This window comes from Procambarus clarkii, chromosome 67 (genome assembly GCF_040958095.1).
Source record: "Procambarus clarkii isolate CNS0578487 chromosome 67, FALCON_Pclarkii_2.0, whole genome shotgun sequence".
NCBI lineage: Eukaryota > Metazoa > Arthropoda > Malacostraca > Decapoda > Cambaridae > Procambarus > Procambarus clarkii.
This window is the reverse complement of record NC_091216.1, coordinates 10989903-11007843: the sequence shown is the minus strand read 5'-3', so window position 1 is coordinate 11007843 and position 17941 is coordinate 10989903. Positions and strand designations below refer to the sequence as shown.

The 17941-nt window shown below is 47.3% G+C and overlaps 1 protein-coding gene across 3 annotated transcripts in view; it reads right to left on the bottom strand.

The window, feature by feature from the left end:
* LOC138355435 (zinc finger protein 271-like) overlaps positions 1 to 8319 on the bottom strand; it is a 48765-nt gene extending 40446 nt beyond the window's left edge. The window contains exon 1 of one of the 3 annotated variants that reach the window (XM_069310332.1): positions 8181 to 8319. The gene's annotated coding sequence lies outside the window, so the exon portion shown is untranslated. Of the gene's footprint in view, positions 1 to 7666; positions 7808 to 8180 lie in introns of those variants that run through there. The other 2 variants (XM_069310333.1, XM_069310334.1) reach the window with 2 other exon arrangements.
* Positions 8320 to 17941: the final 9622 nt, after the last annotated feature.

Sequence of the window (17941 nt, the reverse complement as noted above, 5' to 3'; positions counted from 1 at the left end):
CCTGAGAAACCATGTTTGTTATTAGCAGGAATATATACATTTGTGGCTGAATAAAGTATCATGTGTAACACCATTCCTGATTCAGTCACAGAGCACAAAGAATTTCAGTCCAAATCGGTGACGTTTTGAGGGAATATACTGCTTGAAGGCAGCACATCCTTTGAAAAGCACAAGGGATTCATCAATAACCACCTTTCGAGCTGGTACGTAGTAATCTCGGAACTTTCCAATCAGGCCATTTAGCACGTGCCTCACCCTCCAAAGCCTATCATTCTGTCTCTCGTCTGCATTATTTGCAAAATGAAGGCACCGTAGGATCAACAGAAATCTGTCTCGGGACATATATTTCCCGAACAATGGTGTTGGAACAGCGTTGTCTTTGCTCCAATAACCTGAAATTACATGTTTCACACAATGTTTCATCAACATGCAAACTGCGAAAAACACATACAGTTCACCAACAGTTCTCTCTTTCCAACGCTGTAGTCGTGAAAATTCTGATACTTCCTCACCTTCAATGAGATTGGCCGCAAGTCTGTTCGTTTTGTGAACAATGTGTTCCATGAGCGGCTCATCGAAATATGCAGTAAAGAAGTCCATTTCAAACATTTTGTCACTAGTATCAGGGAAAAGATCAGTAATTCCCACATCTCTGTTGTCAAAGTCGGGAATTTGTGGAACAAAATCTTCCTCATCACTCCACACAAACAAACCTACTGCCTTCCGAGAGCCATGAGCTGCACCACGGCGAGGAATCCGGGGACCAGGATCTGAAGCAGGCATTGCAACAGTAGGGGCAGGAAGGGTAGATGAGAAAAAAGATTTGGAACATGAGGGAATTTGTTCCTCATTGTCGCCATATTGTTCCATGCGGCGGCGCTTGGCTGGGCGAGCAGCTGATGCGGCGAAACTTGTACTGGCACTAGCAGCCGGGGTAAAACTATTCTCCGATTCTTCATCACTAAAACCTGAGAAAGATTCACCTGTTTCAGACTCGTCGATCATATCACAAACGTACAATGGAACAGATGAACGACGTGCTTGGGCGCGAGGTGGTGCCGAGTGGTGTCGAGTAGTAGTGGGTAACTCGTGTGGCATCCTCACCCTCGTGGCACCAACATGTTCACCCTCACTATCCGTTGTTTCTATTTCTTCAGGCTGTGTATAATCTTCATCTATATCCGAGTCGTCAATATCAGATTCGTCAACGTCCTTGAACAATTCATTTGCAATTTCGTCTTCAGTCAAAGACTGCTCGGCGCGGTGCACTGAGCGAGGTCGCACACTGGGTCGTGATGTGCTCGCCATGGTGTCTGGCCACTAAGGCCTGTGAAACAAAGGAGACCTGCTCTAATTTTTTTTCAAGATGGCGTCTGTTTACAATCGCCCCTGGCTACAGTATGGGTGACCCCTTTACACCGCGGGACATTTGAATCGTGCCTGGCACCCTTTGGTGTTTATATACGCCATGCGCACGGTGGGGCATGTTACTTATGGCGTATATATACGCCATGCGCAGTTTAAGGGTTAAACCGCACAATACATATATAGACGATTTCAGTAACAAAACCGAAACTGCGCAATACATTAATGGCTGTTTTCACGTCTAGCGTTATAATTTAAACGCCCCACGTGGGTTAGGGGTAGTCATCAGCGAGCCGCACCCGACCATAAACAAACGCCACCTGGGAAAGAAATCCCGCGAAGGCCGCCATTGTGTAAAGGCCTCAGTTACCCGGCGGACACCATGTCGAGCGCATCAAGTTCCAACAACCGACCCCGCTCAACGAGGCGTTCCTCCCAACCTCTGACCGAGGAAGAAATTAATAAGAATATGTTCCTGGATGGTGATGAATCTGATACTGATGACTCAGACTTTGATCATGACTACACACAGCCCTCAAGGGTGGATACGACCGACGACAAGTGCGAACATGCTGGCTCCACCAGGGTTGGGCCTAGCATCTCACCCCATGTCTACTCGCCCTCACTCGACTCCACTTCGTGCCAGACCCCTCAGTTCATGTGCTACTTTGCAGGATATTGATGTTTTGGTTAACGAGTCTAAGGAAGATGAATCGTTTTCCTGTTTTACTGACTTAGAATCGGAAAATAGTTTCGGTGCTAGTGCCAGTGGAATGTGTGGTGTTGCCAAGCAACATTTTGTCGCGTCAGCAGAATCTAGCCTGGCCATGCGGCACTGCATGGCACCACATGGGGACGCTGATGAACAAATACCTTCAACATCAAGTAATTTTCTGTCACCGTCCCTGCCCACCCCTACTGTTCCTAGACCTGCTTCAGCTCCTGGTCCATGGTTTTCTCGCCGTGGTGCCACTATTGACTCTCGAAAGACACCAGGTGTTTTTGTGTGGAGTGATGGGACAGATTTTGTTCCACAAATTCCTGTTTTTGATAATTCAGATGTTGGGATTACAGACCTTTTCCCTGATAAAGGTGCAGATATGTGTGAAATGGACTATTTTACCCCCTATTTCGATCAGCCGCTCATGGAATATATTGTTCAGGAAACGAACAAATATGCGGCTGATCTCATTGATGAGGAGGAGTTGTCTGATTTTTCACGTTTACAGCGATGGAAAGATACGATTGTGGGTGAAATGTATGTGTTTTTGGCACTGTGTATATTGATGAAACATTGTGTCAAACATGTACATGACCATTATTGGAGCAAAGACCATACTGTTCCAACACCAATGTTTGGCAAATATATGCCTCGAGACCGATTTGGGATAACACTCAGGTGTCTTCATTTTGCAAATAATGAACACCAGAATGATGATGATAGACTTTGAAAGGTAAGGCACGTCCTGAATGAACTTATTGAAAAGTACAGGGATTTCTACGTACCAGCTCAGAAGCTGGCGATTGACGAATTCCTTGTGCTTTTCAAAGGATGTCTTGCCTTCAAGCAGTATATTCCCTCCAAATGTCACAGATTTGGATTGAAATTCTTTGTACTGTGACTGTGAAACAGGAATTGTGTTACACATGATCATGTATACGGGTACAAATGTAGACATTCCTGCTAATGACCAACATAGCTTCTCAGGTAGTGTTGTGAAGTCACTGCTTGCACCATAACTGAACAAGGGCCACATATTGTACACATAACTATTATACCAGTCCCTTGCTAACTAGGTTCTTGCTTGATAATAGAACTGGAGTGTGTGGCACAGTGAAGGCAAAACGAAGGGAAATGCCAGTGTTTCACACTGCTATGCAGGTTGGTGATTGAGAGCTAAGGAAAACAGGTGAAATGTTTTCAGTGCGGTGAAAAGACAGGTGTGAAGTGAACATGTTGACCACCATTCACAATGGTACAATGTTGGACAGTGGCAAGGTGAACAGAACAACAACACAAATAATCTATAAGCCAGATTGTGTCTTGGACTATAACATCAACATGCATTTGGTGGATAAATGTGATATGATGATGGGGGCAGTAGAGTGTGTACAGAAAACAGTGAAGTGGACCAAGAAAATGTTTTTCGACCTTATTGATGTAACAATGCTGAACAGTTACAATATGTATCTTTTCAAAACAGGTGGTAAACAAAATTTCCATGCATTCAGTTTTACTGTAGTGACACAATTACTAGAGAAGTTTGGCAAAGTAATTTCTGGCACACAGAGACCCATTCTGAACCCGGTATTGCACCATGCTCCAACACCCAGGCTCACTTTCAAGGATGCCTTTGTCACACACAATCTAAGGTATTTACCACCAACTGCAAAGTGTGCTGTTGGCCAGCATGAGTGCAATGTATGCAAGACAACAACAAAGAGGCAACAGAAACAAAAAATGGTGATGACTTGGTGCACAGTGTGTCAGGTCCCTCTGTGCTATGTCAAATGTTTTGACGAGTATCACAGTCTTGATGAGTTCTAAATGTTAAAGACTGATGCAAACACATGTAAATACAGAATAAGTGGGTGTAAATATTGAAAGTAACTCATAAAAAATAGTATATTTTATTGAAAATAAGACATTTTTGTGCAAATACTTGTGACATTAATATGTGGATATAATATACATTAATAACAGTTCTATGCTAACAAATCGTCAAGCGAGAACATATTGAACCACACCAGTGAAAAAAATGGGTGTAAAATAGGCCATAGATACTGTAAATAATACAGCGAAAATAAATTTGTGGCAACTCTGGCTCCTTCTCCGTCGCGCCTGACTCATCCCAGGCACACAGCACTCCAGCAAAGATGAGGCGTGATGTCATCAACAAACTTCTTGCTTCATTTACATTATTGGTAATTACAATTAAATTTTTGTATTATTTTTCCCATGCTCAGGGAACACAAAAAGATTAAAAATAAAAATAAACAAATTTTAATTTTGTTTTTGTTGCGCCTGTGGGTGTTTAAGCTATTTGGACCCCTCACGGTTTGATGATTAGCCCTTAACACTTTCGCCCGGGAATGACGCAGCATTGCGCCATCCGCTTACATATCGTAACGACGGGCATGACGCAGCATTGCGTCATCCACTTTAAATAATCGCCAAAAATCAGGTTTTTATCCGATTTTTGGGGGACTGGTTTTAAAATGCGTGCCGATGTCTTCCCATTTTCTTTGTTGCGCCTCGTGGCCCGCAGGCGGCTCAGCACACACCGTCGGCCCATTGTTTTCGCTCCACTGTTGTGACCGGTGTCGCCTCCCCTCGCATCTCAAACGTGTGAACATTTCGGCTATTTTCCGTGGCTATATTTCTTACTGCGGCTTTAGAAACTATCTACGTTTACTCCACGATGGATAGTGATCATGAACAAGGCCCTTCCAGGAAGAAAATTGCGAAAGAAAGGCTTGAAAAGGGCGGGAATTGGGAGTGTCGTGCAGACGACGCCACCGCCCTCACCAAAATGGCGGCTCAAAACCTTCTCTTGCTGTTTATACCCTCTATACACACGTTATATATAAGTATCTACATTTGTGTTCACCATAGCGAACCATTAAGCTGGTATGCTGAGTGCAGTCAATAAAAGGTGGCCACACACAGTCAGAAGACATCGCCACCACCCTCCCTCCCACAGCATTACTCCTCCCTCCATGGCGCACAGCGCTAAATATCACCACAATCCTGCTATTATCAGAACCCTGGTCAGTTTTATCACAGTCGGGGGTCTTCTGTAATAATATCATCGCTACATAATAGCATGAACAAGTATATTTTGGCATTTTTAGGTGATGCTGTGGTCACAAGCTGAACAGCAGTGCTGTTAGCTCATGCTGCATGTGTCAGGCTTGGTTGCTCACTCAATACTGAGGCCAATAACACCCGGGAGTTTGGCCCACGATTTTTCTTTAAAATGGCGTCTGTTTACAAGAGCCCTGATGAAGGTGTGGTGAACCCCGTGTATCCGCGGGCCGTTTAAATCTTGCGTAGTACTCCAACACGTCATATGATGTGATGCGCAGTTGACTGGAACAACGTCCAACACGTCATATGACGTGATGCGCACTTTAAGGGTTAATACTGAGAGAGCAACCGAGGCTGGTGCATGCAGGAGCTCACAGCATCATTGTACAGCTAGGGGCCACAGCACCACTTAGCAATGATGAATAAAATAGGTAATTAAAATTATTTTGTGCTGATAGTGTCATAGATGATCCTGACTGTGATAAAGACTAAGTACAATGTTCAGATATCAGTGAATACAATGCTAGTTATGATATTCACAGCATGAGGTACAGACACAGCACCCAGCCATTGTTTCCTGCATCTACACATCATGAAACGATCTTATGTTCCTTCACTGATGTTCAGTTCCATATGGAAATGGATTCATATTTGGAATTTTGTGACAAAAATGTGATAATAACAGCAGTTTTGTAGCCAGTCATAGCAAGATGTGTAGAATATTAGGGCATTGTCTTGCATCTTATTACTACTGGCGTCGTCTGCTTGTGGCTCTTTGCTGTGTTTTGATTTCATCACCATACCCACCAGAACTGCTTATTTGTAGTTATGGTTCAAATAAATGTTAATTAATAGTGATATATAATGTGTGTATATAGCATAATAACAAAAGGAGCAATGTTTGGTTGATCTAAGAATATAATATACGTGTCACCATATATGAGCCTCATATTTTTTTAGAATAGTGACATTCCATACACTTAATTATATAAATTCCACATATTACATCTAATTTAATAATATTACTGCAAAAAACTGGATATAAAACCATTCACAGACAGTGAAATAATTATGTAAAAATGTATTTGGGGCAGCTCCTGCCACACTTAGCTGTTGGGCACTAGACGAATGAGAGACACTGAAATACAGTAATTTTGAAAAATTATATTCGCAACTGCCGCCCCACGGGGTGGCAGGGTCAAGTGTCCCCGAGAGTATCATTACTCAGTGCCCATAATTTGCTCAACTTCTCAGCTCCATCACGGCAAAGTATGTCACATACAACATTTTTTTCTTGTTTCCCGTGATCAGAGATCGCATTTTAATAATACAGCGTAAGAAGATAAAATAATTTTTTGGAAATAATTTATTTTCTGCGCACCACAGGGGTGTCAGATTTTAATGCAGTGTAGTGGTTAATCTGATGTACCAATCTGCATACAGAAATGCACTTACTAGGGAGCTACAGAGGAGACAAGCTCATACTGCTTTGAAAAGTATGATAATGCATGTACATGGATGGGATTCTGGGAGTTCTTCTACTCCCAAGTACAGCCCTGGGTTAGGCTTGACTTGTGACAGCTTGCTCCAACAGGCTGTTGCTTAGAGTGGCCCGCAGGCCCACATATCCACCACAGCCGAATGATCCTGCACTTGAAGAAAACTATCTAGTTTTCTCTTGAAGGTGTCCTCGTTTCTTCCGGCAATATTTCTTATACCTGCTTGGAGTATGTTGAACAAACGTGTTCAACATACTTCTAATGTTTATAGTGTTCTCTGATTGTGCCTATAGCACCCCTGTTTTTCACTGGTTCTATTCTGCATTTTTTTTCTAATCATTCACTTCAGTATGTTATGACTGGCATGTACCTGTAGTTAATTTGTTTGGGCGTGAACTCACTCTTTGACTTTGGAGGTGAACTCTTTTTTTTTTGGGGGGGGGGAGAGGGGGGGAGGGGGGACTCTGGGACCTTCTGGCCCACTCATTGCAGTGGCCTTGCGGCTCTAGTTTCTTTGCCTTGTGGCAAATTTCTTGTGTAGCCTTCTGGCTATTTTCCTCATGCTGTGCCATTGATATCCAACAACAATGTCTTCCCTGCTGCCACAGTGTGACTGGTAACCCCCACAACAAGGTCTCCTCCACCACCAACACACTGAGGTACCTCAGACATATGCACTACTGCCACAGCAGGAGCAGTACCCCCACACTAAACCCTTACTTGCCACCATAGCAATGTCTCTTCTGCTGCCAGTGGGACTTGTACACCACAGCTATACCTACTCTCCACCACTGCGAGACTGGTACCTCACTGCAACACTTCTCCCACCATTACAGAGGGTCTGGAACCCATACCCATGTCTTCCCCACCACCACAGTGGGGCTGGTTTCCTTACACCATTGTCTCTACTACCCCACTGAGTGGGGTTGGTACCCCACAGCAACATCTCCCCAGCAACCAGTAGGGCTAGTACCCCCACAGCAACACTGACCTGGCCACCAGCGAGGCTGGTACCCCACAGCAACATCCCCTGCCATTACTGTTGGGCTAGTACCTCCACAGCAACATTTCCCCCGCCACCACAAACGCTGTCTCCCTCCACACTGTTTCCACCTGCTGCCACAGTGCAGCTGGTACCCCACACCGTCTCCCGCGGCCGTCACAGTGTGGCTGGTACCCCACACCGCCTACCCTCACTGCCACAGTGTGGCTAGAACCCCACACCGTCTCCAGCTGCCGCCAGTGTGATACACAGCTCTCTAAAAGGAAGGCGCGACGTAGCGTGACGTTGAAAAAAAAATGGTAAGATATAACTTGGTGGTTACACAGCTAGTGAGCAACACTACAGGAAAGCATCATGAAGGGCAGTAAATATTGGCCAGTGACTACGGCCAGTCTGAGTAAACACGGCTTCATGCCCAGGGAGGCCACAATATTTTCCAGTGTTCTGGTGTCATTAGCAGCTGCTACCTGTGAGAAATGACTAAACTGATATTCCAACGTACCTCAAATGTCAACCAACCCACCATATATCTCCATATGGTGAAGATAACTGACCAAACGCCCGGGACACCGACCAGCTCAGCTGTTGTTGGTAAACACTATGGTGGCGCCGATGACGTCACATTGGGTAATTCGAATTTGTCGATACGGAGGGAACTGGTCAAGTCGTATACTGCAATTTCGGATACCGGGCTAGAAACAACTTCGTTCACTGAGAAGTTTGTACATACAAACCATTCCGTTCGTATATGCGCTGGTTTGTGTTCGCTGTTGCTCTCGTCTGAATAAATACATGGCACTTGTTCATATAATTAGCGCTTCCATTATTAGAATTAAACCATACCCCCAACCATAGGTGCAAACCATACCCCCTTACAGTTGAAATCTATTTATTTATATACAAGAAGGTACATTGGGTTGCGAGAGTACATAACATATAGCAGCCACTAGCAGTCTCCGTGGTGTAGTGGTAAGACACTCGCCTGGCGTTCCGCGAGCGCTATGTCATGGGTTCGTATCCTGGCCGGGGAGGATTTACTGGGCGCAATTCCTTAACTGTAGCCTCTGTTTAACGCAACAGTAAAATGTGTACTTGGATGAAAAAACGATTCTTCGCGGCAGGGGATCGTATTCCAGGGACCATAGGATTAAGGACTTGCCCGAAACGCTACGCGTACTAGTGGCTCTACAAGAATGTAACAACTCTTGTATATATCTCAAAAAAAAAAAAAAAAAAAAAAAAAAAAATATATATATTAAGAGGTACATTGTAGCAAGATTTGAGATTAAAGGATTTAAGACTAACACGTTTAGAAACAAGGCGCCCCCGAAGGAGGCTGTTATTTGTTATGTACCCCATACTCAACCAGTAAGTAGTGGAGCAAAACATAGATTACATGGTCATAAAGTCTTAATCAGACCAATTCAATTCAATTTCTTTCTTTATTATGCACCCCATACCCATCCCGTGGGCGGTGGTGTAAAGGATTACAGAGGCACATAATCGGTTCAGGAACTGAACCCTCTAGTTCGTTTAGCTAAGCAAATAACAATTTGTGACGCTAGTTACAAAATTATTACCTCGGTACCCCTACTCAAATCTCTGAATATGTTAGACATTAAGTCTCTGCACATTCTCTCATGTGTATTATACATATATAAAACGCTAAACTATAATGCCAATCCTGATCTCAAAAGCTTCATAGAAGGTTGTAACAGAACCCATGAGCACCACACCAGAAATAAATACAGTTTTGATATTCCTAGAGTACGACTTAATCAAACTAGAAATGCTCTACAAATCAAGGGGCCCAGAATGTGGAATGACCTTCCCGACCATGTTAAAGACTGTACCTCTCTCAACCAGTTTAAGTTAAAAACGAAGCTATACCTAATAAATTCCCTGTAACCTACCTTACCCTTCTATTGTCAACCAATGTCTGTTTTTCTTTAAAGAGCGCTGTTTGTCGACATATTTGTATTTGTGCTGCTTTTTCATCTATGTTTTCATTTCTTGTTTTCATCTACTCATTATGCTCAATTAGTATTAAGCTTGTCATTTAAGTTTATCATGCCCGAAACGCTTTGCATAATAGTGGCTTTAGGCATTGTATGTACTAGCTCTACCTCAAGTCAACCAATCTTTGTAAAAATTTATTGTATGTATGTACCTTACCTAAATAAAATATTATTATTATTATTATTATTAATATTATATATACATGTACACACTCTCATACATACATGTACATATATATATACGTATACATATATACATACACATACATATCTAATCACCTACACAAATACACACATCAATAATCTTTGTGTCACAAGTGATCAACAAGAGGCTCACAACAGTCACTAAACAAGGCACTTTACATCTATGGTGAGTCACGCAGTTACTAGTCTTGCTGCACACCCACCCAACTGGGCGGCAGCTTTACAGTCATGTGCATGCATTACCTACAGTAAGCAAATTTTGGATATTTCGCTAAGATTTCGAGCAGCACATCATTATGAATGAAGTACTTACACATTTCTTGGACACTATTGATGGTGTTATCTCTAAATTCCGCGATTTTTTCACATTCCATTATATAATGACGCAAAGTATGCGAATATTTCTGCTGACAGAGTTTACATTTAGTCAAATCTACATCAGCAGATGTTACAAACTCCCAGAGGTACTTGTAGCCGAGCCTAAGCTTAGCAGTGGTAACATCTAGAAGTCTGCTAACATTATTGGATGACCCATAGACGTGCGGTTCTTCCTACATAATAGAATGATGATAGATGGAGTAACTGGTGGGAATTTCACCTTGCCTCAAGTCTCCGAAATATAGTTGATGTTCCTGGGATATTGCTGCCCTGATTGGCTGCTTGCTCGGTGCAGGGTGCGGTCACGGCGTTGGCGCTCTCTCAGTTGTTGGCTGACGTCTGGTGCGGGCAGGTCGCTGTTGTTGGTGTGTGGTGTGCCGGCTAGCCTGTGGGGGCTGCTGGCGTTATGGCGTCGTCGGTGACGCGGATTCGGAGGGTGGATTCCGTAGGATTGGAGTTCTCGGCGGCTGCTGATTGGGCGTTGGTGGAAGTGACGCTTTTGGATGTTTTCCAGGTGGACCTGCTCACTGTTTACGGCCTTGAGAAGATCTCTGATAAGCGTGTGGTGATCAAGTTCTCTGCCCCTGGTCCATATCAGCGTTTTGTGAGTGATTTTGCTGGGCGTTCTCATCTGCTCCCGGGCTCTGCTGGTACTGTGGAGGTGTCGGACCGGTGTGTGGCGCCGACGTTTGTCAGCATCCATGGAGTTCCCTTGGACTTTCCCGAGGAGGTCCTTCGCACCTGCTTCTCTCGGTACGGTACTGTATTCACTCACCATATAACCTGCCTCCGCTCAGGCCGCCTGTCGGGCTTGAGGACCAATGTGCGGACCCTTGGCATGCGCTTGACGCGTGATATTCCTTCTCAGGTCAAGTTCTACGGCTTTAACATGCGGGTTTTCTATGAGGATCAACCACGCACCTGTTTTCGGTGTGGTTTGCGAGGGCATCTTGCGGCCGGTTGCACTGCTTCCGGGATGGGGGAACCAGCTATCTTCCAGGAGGGTGATTTTCCCCCCCTTGGGGGTTGGGGGGGCCAAGCCAGGTGGTGCAGAGACCGTGTTTGTCCCCCGCGGCCCCTCCTCGTTGTTGGTGCCTTATTCTGCTTCGACTGATCCTACTCCGGCTGTTCAGCAGTTTGACCCACCTGGCTCGTTGGTGTCTGATGTGGCGCCCCCACTTCCTGTGCACGTCGTCACTGCGGAGGTTCATCGGGCTTCAGATGTTGCTGCCATGGAGACAGGTACGTCTGTGGAAGCTGCTCCATCGTGTGTAGGTGGGAGTGGCGATCCTGCAGGCCCTTCGTGTGGGGTTGCTCCTTCGTCTGGTGGCCGTTCATGCGACGTGGTTGCTGCTGCTCCGGAGGTGCTGCGGTCCTCTCGTGGCTCTAGAGGGCCTTCCCCGGTCGCGACGTCGGACCAGCCCCGTCGTAAACGGGAGGCACGGGCGCGTTCCTCTGACAAAAGTCCTCCCATTAAGCGAGGGGGGTCTACGGCTGGAGCTGCTGTGGCGTGCGCCCCTCCTCCTCCTCCCTCTGGTGGCCTGATGCGGTCTGTTGCACCCGGGGCCCCCCTCTGGGGGCAGTGACGCCCCAGGAGCAGTTGCGGTTGATCAGTGGGTGGTGTCCTCTGGTGTGGAAGGTCCTGGACGGGATGCGCTGACGTTGAAGTTTACAAAGTCTACAAAGAGTGCGAGCGCCGACGTTCCTGTGGGGCCCTCCTCTGCAGGGTTGCCAGATGGTGCGCCTACTGTTCCTACTGCCTCCCATGTGGGGGGCTCTGCTCCACCTTCTACGGAGGCTGTGGGGTTGGTGGGGTCCTCATTGCCTTCCTGATGGCGCCCTCTCTGACTTGTGCGACGCTGAATGTGCGTGGATTGCGTGACTTGGCTGTGCAGATGGGCTTGGTGGCTGTGCTTCGTGAGCAACGTGTAGATGTAGCCTTTATTCAGGAGCATAATGTGCGTGACTTGAGTGCTTTGTCTGGGTTGACTGATGATTTTCATGTAGTGCTTAATCAGCCGAGGATGTCCTTTGGGGGCACGCTGATGCTGTTCTCCCGGAGGGCGTCCATTTCTGTGCTTCACACGGAGATGGATGAAGATGGCCGGGTGTTGTTCGCTCGTGTGCGGTACCTTGGGGTGGAGATTCTCTTATTGACTGTGTATGCTCCCTCTGGCACGGTGCGTCGCAAGGAGAGGGAGGAGTTTTTCCAGGGTGGGCTGTTACACTTCTTGTGTCATGACACAAGGGACATGGTTTTTGGGGGCGATTTTAATTGTGTCACTCTCGCACGGGATTGCAATAGTGCGCATCTGCAGAATGTTTCTCGGGCGTTGGTCTCCACCTTACAGAGTTGTGGGTTTCGTGATGCTGCTCTCATGTTTGGGGGCGATTTGGAATTCACCTTTGCTGCGCGAGGGGCGTGTTCCAGGCTGGATCGTTTTTATGTTCATGGGCGGGAGGGCTCTGTTTTTGCATTTCGTACGATTCCTGTTGCCTTTTCTGATCATTGTTTGGTTGTGGTGCGTGTTGCTGTTCATAGTCAGGTTCGTGTGGGGAGGGGTTGGTGGAAGTTGAATTGTCGGTTGTTGCGTTGTCCTTGGGTGCGTGAGGCGTTTCGTGGGTGGTGGGTGGGGCTTGTTGCTCGCAAGTGCGAGTTTTCGTCTGTGTTGGACTGGTGGGAGTGGTGCAAGGTGAAATGCAAGTCCTTTTTTGTTGTGGTTGCGAGGCGTGAGGCGGCGGGGCGGTTTGGTTTGTTGCGCTTTCTTCAGGCGCGGTTGACTCGGTTGTATGTGTTGCTAAATGGTGGGGCTGATTGTTTTGATGCTATTTCGGTGTGTAAGGAGCGCATTTATGGTTTGCGGGAGGAGTTGGCAGAAGAGGTTCGGGTGCGGGCTCGTGTTGACGAGCGTGTGTCTGGTGAACGGCTTTCTCCTTTTTTTTTTTTGCAGAAGGAGAAAGCCCTTCGGGACTCGGTTCTTTTCACTGGTCTCCAGCGTCCAGACGGTTCTGTTTTGTCTAACACGGATGGGGTCCTGTTGTATGTGCAGCAGGAATTGGGAGCGCTGTATGGGGAGGTAGGGGTGGATGGGGATTTGGCTGCTTTCTTTTTGCGCCACTGCTCACCTGGTTTGTCGGCTGCGGGTTGTTCCGCTTTGGTGAGGGACGTGTCGTCGGCTGAGCTCTGGGATGTGGTGCGGTCTTTCCGTTCCGGCAGAGTGCCTGGCTCGGATGGGCTCCCTGTGGAATTTTGTGACTTTCTGGGATGTGATTGGGGAGGCTTTTTTGGAGGTGGTGCGATTTTGTTTCCTGACCTGTTCCTTACCCGCATCCCATTATGATGGGGTTGTGAGGTTGCTTCCGAAGCCAGGTGATTTGCGTTTTCTGTCGAATTGGAGGCCGATCACCTTGTTAAATGTTGATTATAAGGTTGTCTCGAAGTTGCTGGCAGGTCGGTGTCGGGATGTTATTGGTTCTGTGGTTTCGGTTGAGCAATTTTGTGGCATTCCGGGTAGGTCTTTGCTTCAGTGCAATGCTCTTTTACGTGATGTGCTTCTGTGTGCCTCTGAGCTTCGCCTACCTGCGGCGATGCTCAGCTTAGATTGGTCAAAAGCATTCGACCGTGTGTCGATGGGCTTTGTGCTGCAGGCTATGGAGAGGTTCGGGTTTCCTCCGTTGTTTCTTTCTTGGGTTCGTATGTTGTATGCCCGCTGTTATAGTCGTGTGTGCATTAATGGTTTTTTTAGTGCCCCCTTTGCCGTTCGCCGCTCGGTGCGGCAAGGGTGTCCCTTATCTATGCTCCTTTATGTTATTTTTCAGGAGCCTTTGTTTCGTGCGGTTAAGTCATGTGCTTTGGTGGTTCCTCCGAGGCTGCCTGCTGGTCTCTGTTTACCGATCTGTGGGTATGCTGACGATACGGTTCTGTTTGTGGCGACCGATGGCTCTGTGGTTGCGGTTCAGGACCTTGTTCGGCGTTTTGAGCTGGCCACTGGGGCCCTTGTTAATAGGGATAAGTCCTGTCTGATGGGGCTGGGGAGCTGGACCTCCCGTTCAGTGTGGGCGGGGTCGTGGTTTCCAGTGGTCAGGTCGCTTCGGGTTCTCGGAATTACTTGGTTTAGCTCGTATGCCCACTCCTTGGAGTGGAATTGGGATGCGGTGTCTCGGTCGGTTGAGGTAGCGGTTGGTTTGTTATCCTCGCGTCCATTGGCGGTTTATCAGCGGGCGATTGTTGTTACTAGCAAAGTTCTTTCGAGGGTGTGGTTTTTGGCTCAGTGCTTCCCCCTGGATCGGCGGCGTGCTCATAGATTGGAGTGCAGAGTCTATCGGTATGTGTGGTGTGGGAAGTATCATCTGGTTCGTCGCTCCTCCATGGTTTTGCGGGTGGAGGAGGGGGGTGTTGGCATCCCTGATGTTTTTACCAAGGCATTGGCTTTGTTTTGGGTGTCGTTGCGTCAGTATTTGGGGGTGGGTGGGGGCCTTGGTGCGCTAGGGATTTATTTCTGTTCAGTTCGGTTTAGCTATTTGCTTGAGTTAGGGGCTGGGTGTGAGGTCGCCTTTTGTACACCTGCTGTGTATTCGTGGGCAGTTGGGATTCTGCGGAAGCTCTGTCGTGTTCCTGGGTTTTTGTCCCTGTCATGTCGGGGGGTTTATGGGGTTCTCCTTCGTCGTGTGAGCCATCGGGTTGAGGGTTTGTTTCCATGCTGGGATTGGGGGGGGATTTGGTCGGTCTTGGGTGGGCGGCATTTGGCTCCGCAGCAGCGGGAGTTTCTCTTTCGGATGCTGCACGAGTCCTTGCCGTCAAATGATCGTTTGTGTATGCTTGGGTTGCGTTCTTCCGCGACATGTGCACATTGTGGATTGGTTGAGACGCAGTTACATGTGTTTTATTTTTGTGAGAGGGTACAGGGTTTAGTTGCTTGGTTGTGTGATGTGATTGCGGTGTTCTGTGGGCTCGAGTTTCAAGGGGATGTTTTACGGTTCCTGTTTCTTTCGTTTCCTCAGGGCTCCGGGCGGTTTCGGAACACTCTGAGTGTCTTGATTGCGGATTATGTGTTTTGCGTGTGGGTTGGGCGTTTAGAGGGCTATGGGGTTCGCCGGATTCTGGGTTTTCTGCGGGGGCGTTTGCGTTTCACATGGTGGTGGTTGCGGCGTGCTTTTCCGGTGAGGTTTGCTGATTGGTTAACTGACGCGTATGTTCAGGGTGATGCTTTGGGGTTGGTGGGGGGTCGGGGGTTTGATTAGTGTATTGGTGTGGTGTCAATGGAATTGGGGGGAGGGCTTCTTGGGTCATTTGGGCGTTTGGGTTGTGGGTATTCCCCCTGCCCCCTGAGGGCTTCCTCGGCGGTGCGTTGTGTGTATTTGCCTGCGCTGTGCTTTTGTGTTGCTCCTTGTGTGTGTGTGTCCTTGTTGTGTGTGTTTTGTGTTCCTTTGCCGGATCCTGCGTGTTCCGTTTTTTTTTGTGTTTATTTGTGTGGGCGTTTTTTGTGGTGTGTATGTGTATGTATCTTTTCGTTTGTTCCACCGGTTCCTGCGTGCTCCGGTGCTGTGCTCCTGGTTATGTGGGCTTCTGCCTTGTGTGTGTGGCCCTTTTGGGTACTTTTATCCGTCATGCTTCATGTAATTTTTCCCTTGTGTTATTTTAATTTATTTTCTTAATTTATTTTCTTTTTTTTTTATGCCGCTGGCTTATTATGTGTAGCTGCTCTGTGTGAGCCTTTGTGTTCTCTGTGTTACTCGTGTGGATCTTGTGTTATGCATGATTGGATTTCTTTTTTATGTTGTATTCTTGTACAAAAAAAAAGAAAAAAAAAAAAAAGGAAAAAGTCTTCATGCTTTTGTTCTGTATAATGTTTGTTGTCTTAAGAGTTTCTTTGGGTTCTTTACTATGTACTTTGTCAGGCTTTGTATCTTTTTTATTGTGTATATTGTACTTTTATAAAAAAAAAAAAAAAAAATGTGCATGCATTACCTACAGTAAGCAAATTTTGGATATTTCGCTAAGATTTCGAGCAGCACATCATTATGAATGAAGTACTTACACATTTCTTGGACACTATTGATGGTGTTATCTCTAAATTCCGCGATTTTTTCACATTCCATTATATAATGACGCAAAGTATGCGAATATTTCTGCTGACAGACCCCCTCCCCTTCCGGCCCGTTGGCGTCGTGAGGGGGCTTGGTGGACGGCTGCCGGAGTGTGATGCTCCGTTGGGCAGTCCTCTGTCCTTTTCTGGCCTTGCACTCCTGCTGCTGTCTTCTCCAATTGTGCCAGATCGCTTTTCCTTTTCCTTATGTTTCGTTTTTCTCCCCCCTCTTCTCCTATCTGCTTGTCGTTTCCTGCCGACCTTTTGCTTGTTTTGGATTATTTCTTTGGACTTCTTCTATTTTGACGCCCGGGTGCTTGAGGAGGCATACTCTTGCACCCGTAGAACTGTAGTACCCGACGTCTCGAGCGAGGGGAACCTTTTATTGTCAATCCCCCTTTCGTCGCTGAACCCGATCTCGACGGACTGACGGTTCTTAAGGTGGCGTTTGTGGGGCGTATACTCACGATCGACGCACCCGTAGGGGGCCCCGGCATGATCGGCGATAGCTTCCTGTTGGGTGTCCTGCCTCTAATTGTGGCTCCATGGTGGGTATGGGGGCACATTCGTGGATGAATTTGTCACTTTTCGTCTCTATGTCGTTGAATGTTTCCGTTGTACCCTCTCAGGCTCGTGGGGTGGGCGACCAAGCCCCCGAGTCGGCCTGTATTGGAAGACCAGGCTCTGTAGCTCCCGCTGCGTTGGGCCCCGACCTTGCTCCTCCTTTGACCGTCCTGACTTCTTCCCCCAGCTCCCCTCCCTCCTCTGTGGTTGGGTCGAGCCTCCAGCCCCCGGTGGTGACCACTTCGTCCCCTGGTGTGGCTAAGTCTTTCGTTGTGACTACTGCGCCTTTTGACCCCTCTCTCTCTAGGGGTTCTCAACGCCGTTCGCGCCCCAACCGCACTCGCTCGATTCCTTCCCGTGCTGATGCGTATCAGGCCTTGTTTGGTCCTGCTTCATGGGCCAAATACTTTGATCTCCTCCCTCTTGATTCTGCGCCTCCTGACGATTTCTCCCTCCATCGGCATCTTGTAGATTCCGTGGATGCGTGTGTTACTTTCAACCCCACTCGTCTCGGTACACGTGTCGTTGCTGCTCCTTCTCAGGATGCGGCTTCCCGCTTGGCTGCCTTATCTTGCCTTGGCGAGATCCCTGTTCGGGTCTCCAAGAACGTTCAGATGAATTCCAGTGTTGGCACTATTCTCCTCCCACCCCATGTTGCAACCGGTGTTCGGAATCTGCAGGATTGCCACGATGATATTCGGCATATCCTTGATGCCCAAGGCCATTCTGTCCTCCAGGTTGACTCGTTTACTCGTCCCCCTCGTGGTCGTCGCCGTCAACCCCTTCGCGTTGTGAAGATCACCTTTGATGGTAGGACCCTTCCATCCTCTGTCATTCTTGCTGGTGCTAGGTGCTCTGTCCAGGAGTATATTCCTTCTCCTCGACTTTGTAATAAGTGCTGGAGGTTTGGGCATGGTGCCCTCCGCTGCTCTGGGACTGTCTCTCTTTGTCCTTTGTGTGGGAGTGAAGGTCACTCTAAGTCGGAGTGCACTTCTCCCCAAGCTCGCTGCCTC